Source organism: Diabrotica virgifera, chromosome 7 (assembly GCF_917563875.1).
Source record: "Diabrotica virgifera virgifera chromosome 7, PGI_DIABVI_V3a".
NCBI lineage: Eukaryota > Metazoa > Arthropoda > Insecta > Coleoptera > Chrysomelidae > Diabrotica > Diabrotica virgifera.
In genome coordinates, this window is record NC_065449.1 from 100882751 (window position 1) to 100895235 (window position 12485).

The window sequence follows — 12485 nt, forward strand, 5'->3', positions numbered from 1 at the left end:
ATTTAATTGTGTTTTATCCAGGGGATTTCTTGTCCGCTGCCATTTGGCCCTAGCTCTTTATTTAAAATTTCTTTAATTTGTAAAGGAATGTTTTGATCGTGGGTGGTAATTTTTTTATTATCTGGAGTTGACTTCCATGCGACATCTTGTATTACTTCTGTTAAATGCTGCACTATCTATCTATCTAATCAGCCCTAAACATCCATCCTTGGATATAGGCATCCTCTTCCTTCTTCCATGCCTCTCTATCTTGGGCAATTTGCATCCAATTTGACCCAGTGTGTTTCTTCAGGTCACCCGACCATCGCATCTGTGGCCTTCTCCTTTTGAAAAATAAGCCTCAACTCGATAAAAACCGCCTTATCGAAAAAATACTAAGACGCAAAAAAGTTTTAATAATATTGAATATAACTAATGGTACCACAATAATAATTTAATTGAGACGTACACAAAAGTTTGGGGGGGTTTAAGGGAACAAAATCCCCATAAAATTTTTATGGGGTGCACAAATTTCACTATAATTTTTCTTTAAGATGTTCCTGCCATAAGAATGCCACATGTCCATTTTCAATAAAAAATCTCCAATAGTTTTCTATATATTCGAAAAAATCGATTTTCATTTTGTAACTTCAAAGGGCTGTAATTTTTTATGTGCATATTTGTACTAAGGTAAGTTAGGTTCATTCGAACTATTTTTGGTCCCAAAATATGTGATTTAATTTACGAACTGTATTTTTGTTACACCCTGTATATACACTTTTAATTGTTCTATTCTTGTTTGTGCCACTGTAATTATTACTTCTTTTTGTTGATTGGTCATGGTTTTTGTTTTACTGTAATTCATCTTCAGGCCTATCTTCGTCGATTCTCTATCTAGTTCTTCCATCATTTTTTGTAATTCTTCAATTCTTCACTACAATATCATCAGCCTATCGTAAGTGATTCAGATATTGCCCGTTTATGTTTATACCCAAGCCATCCCAGTGTAGTTGTTTGAACACATCTTCTAGCGCTTGGTTGAATAGCTTGGGCGAGATGGTATCTCCTTGTCTTACTCCTCGGTTTATTTTAATAGGCTCTGTTTGTTTCATTAGCCTAATAGTTGTTGTTGCTTTATCATATATATTTGTAATTAAGTCGATATATCTGTAGTCTATTCTGCTGTTTTGTAGGGAATTCTTTACTGCCCAAATGTTGCACTGCTTTTTCTATTTCATGGGGTTCTTTAATTCGACGTTTTAAGTTTATATTTGTGTTAATAATAGCTTGAAATTGTTCCCAGTTGGTTCTTTTATTGCAGAGTTTTACCACAGGTTCCTTCCATATTATTATAGTTGTATTTAGTGTTATGATTATTGCAGTATGATCTGAACTTAAATCACAAATGGGCTCTATTTTGTAATGTATATTTGAATATTTGAGATACCTTTGATAACGGCAAAGTCTAGCAGGTCAGCAATCCTGTTTTGATCGGTCGGCCAATACGTTGGCTGACCTGTCGAAAGGAAGTTTAAATTATTTCTCTGCGAGCACGCCAATAAATTCCGACCCTTTGGTGTTATATGCCCCGATCCCCATACGCTGTGTTTGGCATTCCAGTCTCCAGCTGCTATAAATCGGAGTCCTAGTTCTTGAAAGAAGGTCTCGTATTCTTCAATTGATATGGAGTGTCTAGGAGGACAGTAAGTACATTGCTGCAATGGCAAGAGGCCATGTAAATGTTTCTATTTTTAGTATGGTTCCTTGTATTTTAGGTGTGGCGTACTTTTGTAAGAAATAGTGTTTAATAGAAGATTTAATAATAATTGCTGTTCCTTCGGGAGCAGTTCCATCAGGATGATGAGTAAAGTACGTTGTGTATAAAGGAATTTTTACTACTGTTCTGTCGATTGAGTGTGATTCTGAGATAAGAAGAACATCTAATTTATTTGTACATGGTTTGGTAGCCCGTTGGCGTTCCAGGCGGCTATTCTAATTGATGAAGCCATTAATTCGTTATTTTACTAATGACTGTTGTTAGCATGTTCAGGATCATGCTATTTTGGTTCAGTAGTTGATTGAATAGATTTTTGAATTCATTTAAGAAACTTATCATCATGTGTGATAGATCTTCACCATTATTTGGACTGTTGATGTTTCCTGAGGGTACTTGAGTATAATTGATTCCATTTTGCGCATTTTGTTGAGTCATTTGATGCAGTGCTGGATTGGGATTTATGTATCCTTGTGTGTTTCTAGGTCTAGATATGTCGTTATTCCTGCTCTTTGCTTTTAATAAGTCTCGATAAACAGTGCAGCCTTTATAGTTCGCTGGGTGGTTGCCCTTGCAAAGAGTACATGTTGCAGGTGTGTCTTTCGGTTTTGTGCAACTTTTGGTGTCGTGTGGTCCTCCACATTTAACACATTTATAAGGTTTAAAACAGTATGACTTGAAGAGTCCATATGCCTGACGTCGAGTGCATTGCACAATGGTGTTCTTGTGTTTGGGAGCTTCTACTCTAATTCTGGTATTGTATATAATTCCACATTAAAAACTTTATTATTGTTGTTTTGGTTCCAAATCGACGAAAAATAATGGTAGGGGCTCTTTTGTTACTCTGTGCCGGATGTTTAAAACATTTCTGACTGTGTGGCCTTGCTTTAATAATTCAGCTTTTATTTCCTCTAAGGGTATAGAATGGTGTAAACCTCTTAGGACTACTCTATATGTTCTTTCTTGTTTGAGTTGATAGCTATGGTGTACTATTTTTTCTTCTCTCATGTAATTAATTATTTTCCTATAAGAATCAGGTGTTTAGAACAAGAATAATAAAATAAAAACATTCGAAATAAATTGTTTGTAAAAGTCTATATAGTCTTTGTGTAATTCTAGTTCTAATTAATAGTCTATTTGGACACATTGAATTTTGCAAACACTTACCCAGCTAGTGGATAGTGTAATGTTCTTGCTGGATCACTTTCACTATTTTTAAACTATGCGAATTCACAATTTTTGAGGTATTAGTAAGGAGCAAGCAATGGCTGATGTTTACCATGTAGTGGGTCAACTGCACCTATTTATTTAACTAAAGATTTTGTTTTGAAAAACTGTTTTCTTGTGGCATGTCTGAGTTAAAACTTATGTTGTAGGTATTAACTTATTATATATACAGAGAGAGTCTGTAAAGTGGAATAAATTCAATATCTCAAATACTAATTGTTTTTTTTGGAAAATGCTCAGACCCGTCGATTAGTATTTCAAATTGTCCTTTTTGACATTCAATAAAAATGTATACAGGGTGTCCCAATTTAGAGATATGACGTCATCGTCGATTTTCTTAAATGGCAACACTGTCATTTTGATAGCTAATTTGATAGGGTTTGTAAAGTTATACATAACTGCAAAATATCAAATTTTTATTCTCTACCATTTACAAGATAATAAAAAATAACAAAGGTAATCTGTAATTTGGAATATATTCAATAATTAAAATACTAACTGTTTTTTGAAAAATGCTCAGACCCGTCGATTAGTATATCAAATTGTCCTTTTTGACATATAATAATAATGTATACAGGGTGTCCCAATTTAGAGATATGACGTCATTGTTGATTTTCTTAAATGGCAACACTGTCATTTTGATAGCTATTTTGATAGGGTGTGTAAAGTTATACACAACTGCAAAATTTCAAATTTGTATTCTCTACCATTTAGATGATAATAAAAAATAACAAAGTTATGAAAAAGAAGTAATCAACTAATAATTGAATTTAATTATTTCGATAAATTAAGCAAAAACTCATAATGTTGCCCTCAATTATTGTCAAATTGTCAATGGGCAACGTTATGAGCATTTGCTTAATTGAAATAAATAAATTCAATTATTATTTGATTACTTCTTGTTCTTCATTACTTTGTTATTTTTTATTATCTTGTAAATGGTAGGAAATAAAATTTTGAAATTTTTCAGATGTGTATAACTTTACACACGCTATCAAAATAGCTATCAAAATGATAGTGTTGCCATTTAAGAAAATCAACGATGACGTCATATCTCTAAATTGGGACACCCTGTATACATTATTATTATATGTCAAAAATGACAATTTGATATACTAATCGACGGGTCTGAGCATTTTTCAAAAAAACAGTTAGTATTTTAATTATTGAATATATTCCAAATTACAGATATAACTTTGTTATTTTCTATTATCTTGTAAATGGTAGAGAATAAAAATTTGATATTTTGCAGTTATGTATAACTTTACAAACCCTATCAAATTAGCTATCAAAATGACAGTGTTGCCATTTAAGAAAATCGACGATGACGTCATATCTCTAAATTGGGACACCCTGTATACATTTTTATTGAATGTCAAAAAGGACAATTTGAAATACTAATCGACGGGTCTGAGCATTTTCCAAAAAAACAATTAGTATTTGAGATATTGAATTTATTCCACTTTACAGACTCTCTCTGTATATATATATATATATATATATATATATATATATATATATATATATATATATATATATATATATATATATATATATATATATTGTTATATTTCTATTTGATATGAAAATTAAATTTTGATAATTATAAACAGAGTTCAATTTAATATAAAATATTTTCAATTTTCTCAACCACGGGCATATAAATTTAGAACAACCTGTATACAACAAATTGTTATATTTAATTTTAAGAAGTGATTAGAATAAGCGTACGAAACTCGGAACAATGTGCTTAGATAAACAAAGTGAATGACGCGTACCATTATCGTTCTTCTCGGAAGGTCGATCATTAGCCTATGCTAAATAAAACTCAGTGAAATAGATGATAGTTCATTATCGTTTTTCGCGGAAGGTTTCGATCATTAGCCTATGCTAAATAAGACTCATTTGAAAGAGAGAATAGGTCATTAAAATTTGTAAATAGTTAGAAAGTATTTTAGAATGGGAATTAAATATTTTCTTTTGAAATCCATTAAGCATATTTAGAAAGATTAAAAATTGGTTTTGAGGAATATTACGAATGAGAGTTGGTGGTGGAAGATTGATTTGTGAATCTGGAAGGGATATTTAGAAAGTAGGGGAATGGATGACAAAGTGAGATCAGAATGTTTTGAGCTGTCGAGAAGTGAAGTCGAGTAGTAGACGGTAGTGTTCGAGGAGTGAGATAGCCGGTGTAGTTCCGTGAGTGTGGAGTATCTATCGTGGAACGAGAAGTAGGCCAGGTCGAGAGTAAAAGAACCTCCTTGAGCCCAGAGTGTCCCGGTAGCTGATAGCAGTTTCGAAAAAGGTAGAACACAGCATCACGACAAAAGCAGGAACGAGAGCTATTCGAGCTAGTTTTTCAAAGGAGAACATCACTGGAAGCCAGGACGAGGTTTGATCGCAGCCAAGGATAGCAGGAAAGGGTTTTGTGTGAGGACATTTTCAGTTCACCAGGAAAAGGTCAGTCTCATTTGTTTGGACATGAATGTATGGGTTTTTCGTATTAAATTCCACATAAAAAATTGAATAACATAATCAATAATATCAGAAAAGCTTCATCAAACTTAAATAGAGTTGTTCCTAATAACTCCTAATAGTTAAATGTTAATAAAAACTTTCAATTGAAAACCAAAAGGAAATAAGATTCCCATTTGTAAATGTTATGTTTAAGAATAATAAGAAATAGCAAATATCAAGCATTGATTGCCTTTTAAATAAAATAAAAAATATTTTGATTATAATTGTAACCCATATGTGTATTTTTTTTACTCTTTTCTTTTCTATCCCGATTAGGAACCATTAAGAAATATTTAGAAGCCACGGAAGTAAGTAATTAATTTATAATTCGCCCTGAGATTGAAAACATATTGATATGTGATCTGGTTAATTAATTGGATTAGTATTAATACATTGATTAAATTAAGTAACATATAAGAATATTATCTCATATCAATAATCAAGATCACATCAACTGGCGCCCAACGTGGGGCATTGTAAAGTATTTCTAGTGGCAAATTTGAAGGATAGAAAGAGTAAAGCCGGTATTTGAAAATTTATATGCCTGTGGTAAAAAGTGAGATACTTACATTTGATAACATAAAATTTTAGATCTCTTTAGGTACAAATTTTACATAACTGATTTAATATTTTATTTTTACGATATTTACATTTGATATATTTATTGACAATTTATAATATTTGGGTAAAAAAAAAAAAAGTCGTATTGGTAACATACTAGTAAAATTTCATATTTGGCGGGGATAATACTTCTTGAAAACAAATGTCTGTGACAAGAAGCCAAAGCAAGGATAACAAAAAACAAAAAGAACATTCAGACCAAGAAGATATTTTAGACACGACAATCATGGCATCAGAACAGCAAGAATTATCAGGAATAGATAAACTATTACAACTGATGCAACTCCAGTCACAAAAACTGGATGACAATCAAAGAGAAACAAAACAAGCAATGGATGAAGCAAAAAGGACGATGGATGAAAATCAACGTGAAACGAAACAAGCCATGGAAGAAACATCAAAGAAAATGGATAAAGTGGATCAAAAAATGGATGAAACACAGCAAAAAATGGATGACAATCAAAAAGAAACAAAACAAGCAATAGAAGAGAACAATAAGAAAATAGAGGAACGCATAGAAAAGTATGAAAAGGAAATAAAAGGATGTTTGACAACAATGAAAAACGAGATAGAACAGCAAAAAATGAAAATTAAAGATCACATGCAAGAACAAGAAATAAAAATGAAGGAGTTAACGAATTGCCAGAAAAAAGAAATGGAAAGTTTGGAAAACAAGTTGGAAAATGCTATTCAAGTAGACAGAGAAGAAGTGGAAAAAAGAATCACAGAAATAGAAAAACAAGTCACGGAAAACAGGACGCAACAGAATGTCGGAGAAAGAAGAGAAATGGTTATACATAGCACAGATGACGTGAAGATAAGGTTTGGCGGGGATGTAAGAAGATTACACCCAGTGCCGTTCATAAATAGCCTGAAAAAGAAAATACAGCACATCGGAAATTTCGATACAGCAAAAGAAACTATCAGAAAGCATCTCAAATATGAAGCAAGCCTATGGTTCGATAGTAAAGAAGAAGAATTCGGCAATTGGCAACAATTTGAACAAAAATTTTTGAATTATTTCTGGGGAAAGGTCCAACAATTGGAAATTAACAAGGAATTGCAAAATGGGAAATACAATGATAGGATGGGTGTATCAGAAAGGACATATGCTTTGCAAATTTACAATAATGCAAAACATTTACAATATAATTACTCATCGGAACAATTAGTCGAACTGATTGCAAGACATTTCGAGGAAACGCTGGAAGACCATATCACATTGCAAAATTACAAAGACATAGATAGTTTATGCCAATTCCTACAAATAAGAGAATCACGTCTAAGAGAAAGAAAATCAAGAAGGTCGCGAGAAGATTACAGGCCCCGAGAAACACAAGATTACCGAGATAGAAATCAAAATAGGAGGGACTATACAAGACGAGATTTTAATCCCAGAAGGGAAAACGAAAATAGAGACAACGGAAGAGGAAATTATGAACAAAGAAATAGGCAATGGAATGAGGACAGAAATCGAGAATACCAGAATAGAAACACCACACGCTCAAATCAAGAAAACAGAAATAATGGTAGACAAAATGAACAGGGATATCGAGAAAACCGAAACAGATCCGACAGACCAAGAGAAAATAGAAGAGAAGTAAATAATACCCAGACAGATGAATATGACGGAGAGAGACATTATGACGAAAATATAAACAACGATGAGCAACCGGCGTCTTTTCACGACGGCGCTCACTAAAAACCAAAAATCAAACAGGAATCTTTTGTCACCCCAAGGAGTTTATTAAATTGGCAGGAAACAACGAAAAGAAAAATGGAGTTAATTTAAAATTTGTGGATGGATTTATCAACGAGAAACCAATTAAAATTATGATAGACACTGGATCTGAAATAACATTGGTCAACAGAAAACTAATAGAAGAAGTTAACTTAACAAATTTAATTTATAAAATACCTAGGGTAAATTTAGTGGGCGCAAACAAACGGACATTGGCAACTATAAATGAAGGCATACGAGTAATGGTACGACTGGGCAAGAATATGTATGCACTACAATGTGTAATAATGCCGAACATGTCACATGACATGATAGTAGGAGTGGACGAATTGGCAGAAAAACATGTAGTGATAGATTTTAAAAATAATACGATGAAACTAACAGAAGAAAAAGAAAAAGAACAGGACAAGGAACATGAGAAACAAAATACGGACGAATCAGGTAAAGAACAAACAGTGGAAATGAATTTGGCAGCGAAGCAAGGACAAAGAAGAAAAAGGAGAAAAGGTCAGAAAAAGATAAAAGAAAATGAAACCTGTGGCTCCTCAAAAGATCACATCAATATATATATAATAGTTTTGTTTTGGGGTTGCAGTCACTTATTTTTTAGGGGCAGGATAAGTAAAACTCTTTGTTATTATCGAGCTTTCGCAAAATTTATTTGCTTTTTCAAGATAAGCTAAAATAAGTATATAGTATATAAGATAAGTATATAAAAAAGCAAATAAATTTTGCGAAAGCTCGATAATAACAAAGAGTTTTACTTATCCTGCCCCTAAAAAATAAGTGACTGCAACCCCAAAACAAAACTATTATACATAGTATCAGTCAATATTACCAAACTACTTTATATATATATATGGCTATATATATATATATATATATATATATATATATATATATATATATATAGCGGGGGTCCTACAGCTCTGGCTGCTTCCCGCACTTCAATCTCCAATTCTTTCTATCCTGCCAATCATCTTCTTCTATTTCTCCTTTTCGCATGGCATCCACTATTCCTTGTTTCCAAGATTTACGAGGTCTGCCTCGTCTTCGTCTAGTTGTTGGAGTATAGTTCATGCGTTTTACGTGTCCATACCAAATCAGTTGCCGGAATTAAATTCTGTTGTCAATGCTACTCTTGACCTTTGCTCGTTCTTTAACTACTTCGTTTCTTATGTGGTCTAATCGAGATATTCTGCACGATCTTCGTAGAAAGTCCATTTCTACTGCTTTCAGCTTGTCTCTGTTTCTTTGTGTTATCTGCCAACATTCTGCGCCACCAACCTATTTTACCACCACCATCTGCCAACCTATTTTTTACATCATTAAATAAATATGATGAAAACGTTGAATTATCCACTTCCGTGTGTCCGTCCGCCCGTAATCACATCTCCTCCGTTATAATAGAAGATAAAGAAAAAATAAGGTGTCAAATAAGAGTACTTGAATAGGACAAGACAGGAAGGGTAAATAATTTTAGTTAGGACTTCCGGTTCTGGAGTTACAACCGGAAGTGACATATATTTATCGTTTAAATGAGATATACGATATATCATTCGACCCGTCTTGATAAGAATAAAATATGTACTTCCGGTTTTGATATCACTTCCGGTTTTAAAGATAACATCTCATCCGGTTAAACAGTTGTAACCGGAAGTTTTCCAAAAATATCTCAAAACTAAACATATGATATATCAATGAACGTGTATTGACAAGACGAGTCCAAATATTTAGTTCAGGTTTTAATTTCACTACTGATTAAATCTTTTACACCGGCTTTATTTATAAATTAGTTGCTTCGACTGAAAGATAGAACATTCATTCACGTGGGTGAAAATCTAGGAGTTACGAAGTCCAATCCCGAGTTTATATGTATAAGATTAAGCCACAACTGACTGTAATAAAAACTACATTTTATAAGTTTTATTTGACGTTTAGATTTCTATTCCGAATATCGTTTTCACAAAAGATTATTTTAAATTATTAAGATATTATTCCCACAAATAATCCCTAGAAAAATAGTCCCGAACAAAAAAATCCCCACAAAAAAATCCGGAAAAATAATCCCCACAAATTTTTTGGTTAAAATATCCAAACAAAAAATTCCGGACAAAAAATCCGCAAGAAATATTTGCTGCCGAATAGTTCTCAAAAGTTTCCCGTGAATATTATGGTATAGTTAGACCCAAACCCAGACATCCAAAGTGAAAGTTATCCTCCAACACCAAATTGCTCTATATGGTCCATATAATGTTCAGAAAAAAGTCATACCATTTTGAGCGTCGGGTTTTGGGGGGGGGGGGAGAGAGGGGGGAGAAATCTGTAAATTAGTAGTTTTTTAAGTTTTTCGCCAATATTTCTAAAACTATGCGGTTCAGCATGAACAACCCTTTATACAAAATTGTTCTACATTAAATTTGAAATAAAAAAGGCCCTATGCATAACCCTTCTAAAATGAACGGTTCCAAAGTTACGGAGGTAGTATAGTATAATTGGTCCAAAAAAAGGCCTAACTTAAGACATCCAAAGTAAAAGTTTTCCTTCAACACCAAATTGTTCTATATGGTTTACATACTGTTTAGTAAAATGTTACACCATTTTGAGCGTCCGGTTGGGGGGGGGGGATGGGGGAGAAGTCGGTAAGTTAGTAGTTTTTTACGTTTTTCGTCAATATTTCTAAAACTATGCTTTACCGTAAAGAATGTTCTATAGAAGAATGTTCCTCGAATTTAGAAATAAAATTTAAAACAAAAAAGGTTCTATACATAATTGTTATAAAATCAACGGTTCCAGAGTTACGGAGGGTGAAAAGTGGAGGTTTTCGATACTTTTTATACTTACCGATTTCTCCCCCCTCTCCCCTCCAAACCCGACGCTCAAAATGGTGTGACTTTTTTCTGAACATTATGTGGACCATATAGAACAATCTGGTGGAGGATAACTTTCACTTTGGATGTCTGGGTTTTTGGTATAGTTATATCATAAATATTGCCCAAAAAATATAAAAAGTATCGAAAACCTCGACTTTTCACCCTCCGTAACTCTGGAACCGTTGATGTTATAACAATTATGTATACAAGATTTTTTGGTTTCAATTTCATGTAGAACATTTTTGTACATAACATTGTTTACGCTAAAGCATAGTTTTAGAAATATTGACGTAAAAAAAACGTAAAAACGTAAAAAAACTACTAATTTACCGATTTCTCCCCCATCTGCCCCCCAAACCGGACGCTCAAAATGGTGTAACTTTTTACTGTACAATATGTGGACCATACAGAACAATTTGGTGTTGGAGGAAAACTTTTACTTTGGTTGTTTGGGTTAGGCCTTTTTTTGGACCAGTTATACTATACTACCTCCGTAACTTTCGAACCATGCATTTTAGAAAGATTATGCATAGGACCTTTTTTATTTCTAATTTAATGTAGAACAATTTTGTATAGAGGGTTGTTCATGCTAAACCGCATAGTTTTAGAAATATTGATGAAAAACCTAAAAAAGTACGAATTTACCGATTTCTCCCCCCTCTCCCCCCAAACCCGACGCCCAAAATGGTGTGACTTTTTTCTGGACATTGTGTGGACCATATAGAATAATTTGGTGTTGAAGGATAACTTTCACTTTGGATGTCTGGGTTATGCCATCTTTTGGATCAACTATACTATACTAGAACTCAATCGACACAAATGATTTTCAGTCTTGAGTTAATAGCAATCGCTATGAACCCGTTTTTCGGTACGAAAATAATGATTTGCAATTACGATTAAGCATGAATTGTAATTTCGATTATAAAATTTCGAATTCCAATTAAAATTGTAATTCCATGCCGATAACTTCAAATTTTATGAAGATGAAATGAAAAACAATTCCTCGACCGTTCGACCTGTCCATTGTCTAATGTTACGCAGCCAGGACAGTTGTTTTCTTCCAATCCAGCGTTTGCCTTCGATTTTGCCCTGAATGATCAACTGAAGTAAGCGATATTTAGGTCCTCTCACTATATGACCAAAGTATTGAACCTTTTTCATTTTTATGATGTTGATTAATTCTCGCTCTTTGTGCATGGTCTCCAGAATACGTTCGTTAAGTCACCAGTAGAACCACTCTCCGAAAAATTGGAAGTAAAATCTGTAGTCGCGCATGGCGACCGCGCAATGTTCTTAGTCGCTTTTGCCCCACTCTCGCATTGCTAGTAGCATAGATTTTAATAGGGAAAACCCGCATCCACCACTGGTGAATTATCAATTGCGTACAACCGGTATTACTTCTTGAGATCAATGCGCCGACAGAGGAGTGGTTTTACTGTGGAACCTCTATATACTGTGGTTAAGTTGTGCTCACTACGGAGAGCAATGGATTGTATCCTCGCTCCGACCCTTGCTCCCTGGTATTTATATTCGTTAGATTCGTGAATTCTCGCATTTAAAATAATGTATTTATTTATACATAGCGATCGATAATATAGGTTTGATCGGTATGCAAAATAAATACATTATTTTGAATGCGAGAATTCACGAACATAAATACCAGGGAGCAAGAGTCGGAGCGAGGATACAAGCCATTGCTCCCCGTAGTGAGCATAACTTTACATATGTGTGCTGTCCACGGGATATAACCAAT

General features: G+C 33.5%; 1 protein-coding gene across 1 annotated transcript in view; it reads left to right on the forward strand.

Moving 5' to 3' along the window:
- Positions 1-12485, forward strand: part of LOC114336264 (pickpocket protein 28) — a 316523-nt gene that overhangs the window by 217771 nt on the left and 86267 nt on the right. The gene's annotated exons all lie outside the window — the stretch shown is intronic.